Below are 2,083 nucleotides of genomic sequence, written 5' to 3'. Positions count from 1 at the left end.
TATATCATAAAATAGCTTGTGATTTTAGAAATTTAATGATATAAGATTAAAAAAATTTTGTTAAAAGATTTTTAAAAATCGATTTTTCATATAGAATGAAATACTTTTGATTATCATTTAAAAATACTAAATACGAAGATTTTCCTTTTAAAAAATATTTTGTATAAACCAATACATTAAACACTTAATTTATAGGCACTCAACATATAGATCACCCACATTTATAATTCAACACAATTTAAATCTCAATAATAAACACACAAATATATATAGATAAGATTTAGAAATACCGGTCGTAACAATCCATGTTTGAGTAGAAATTCTGATAGTGTGTCATACCATGCTCTAGGTGCTTGCTTCAGTCCATAAAGAGCCTTCAACAATTTATAAACAAAGTTTGGAAATTATGGATCTTCAAAGCCAGGTGGTTTTTGTACATAGACTTCTTCTTCCAATTCACCATTAAGGAATTCACTTTTCACATCTATTTGATACACCTTGAAATTTGAATGTGCAGCAAATGCAAGAAAATTCTTATTGTTGTAAGTCTTGTAACTGGAGCAAAAGTTTCATCATAGTCAATTCCTTCTTCTTGTGAGTAGCCTTTGGCAACCGGTCTTGCTTTGTTTCTTGTCACAATTCCATTTTAAACCATTTTGTTCTTATACACCCATTTTGTTCCAATGATACTTCTGTTCTTTGGTGTAGGAACCAATTTCAAAACTTTATTTCTTTCAAATTGATTTAGCTCTTCTTGTATAGCAGTTATCCGGTCAGGATTAAGCAGAGCTTCCTCAATTTTCTTAGACTCAATTTGAGACATAATACATGCATGCAAGCATTTATTTGCAGTGGCACTCCTAGTCCTCACTCCAGCACTTGGATCACCAATTATAACATCTCTTGTCTGACTCATATCCCATTTTTTGGTATGATCTTATTGACTAGAATTGTCTATATTTTCTTCATTGTTGACATGACTTGCAAACTATCATCTCTTTCTCCTCCTGAGTTTGTGCCACCAAATTCAGGTATGCTCTTCTTTCATGAGATGAATTTCCATTTTCATAGTTCACTGGTTCACTTAATTATGGCTCCAATATATTGTCTGTGTTGATATCAGCTTTATCTTAATCACTGTCAATGTTTAGATTTTCAAATTTTAGGGCTTCAACTTCATTTTTATCAAGGCATTCCAAGCCTGGACACTTGTCATCATAAAAGGTCACATTCGTGCTTTCCATAATTTTCTTTTGCTCTAACACATAAATTATGTAGGCAGTTCTTTCCGATAAATATCCCAAAAAATATCTTCAAATACTTTAGAGTCAAATTTTCCAACATATTCAGAGTTAACTTTGAGCACAAAGCATTTGCTTCCAAGCACATGCAGATGTTTTAAAGTAGGCTTTCTTTTTGACAAAATTGAGTAGGGTGACTTGCCAAGGTTTTTATTGATTAGATATATATTTTGAGTGTAGCATGCAGTGTTGACAGCTTATTCCCAAAAACTTGTTGGTAGATTAGCATCTTGCAGCATTATGCTTGCAGCCTGACTATAGTTCTATTTTTCCTTTCAACCATACCTTTTTGCTGGGGTGTTCTTGCAGCTGAGAACTCTTAAACAATACCCTTGTCTTTGCAGAATTCATTTAAAGCTGCATTCCTAAATTATGTGTCATTATCGCTTCTCAATCTTTTAACATAATTTTGATCCTCAGCCTGTTTCTCAACTTTCTTTATGTGTTCAATGATGATGTGTAGAGTTTCATCCTTTGAATGCATAAATTCCACCCAAGTGTATCTTGAGTAGTCATCCACCATCATCAATGCATATTTCTTTCTAGATATGGATAAGTCATTAACTGGTCCAAACATGTCCCTGTGAATAAGCTGCAATAGAGCACTTATTGAATTTACAGTCTTGCTCTTGTGACTGGACCTCTTCATTTTGCCTATTTGACAAGCCTCACAGACTTCATCTTGAGCAAATACTAGAGTTGGCATGTCCCTCACTAATTCCTTTTACACAGGTGTTGATTGTTTTGTAATTCAGGTGAGAGAGTTTCTTGTGCCAAAGTTT

This window comes from Apium graveolens, chromosome 4, assembly GCF_009905375.1.
Source record: "Apium graveolens cultivar Ventura chromosome 4, ASM990537v1, whole genome shotgun sequence".
NCBI lineage: Eukaryota > Viridiplantae > Streptophyta > Magnoliopsida > Apiales > Apiaceae > Apium > Apium graveolens.
This window is presented reverse-complemented; position numbering follows the sequence as displayed.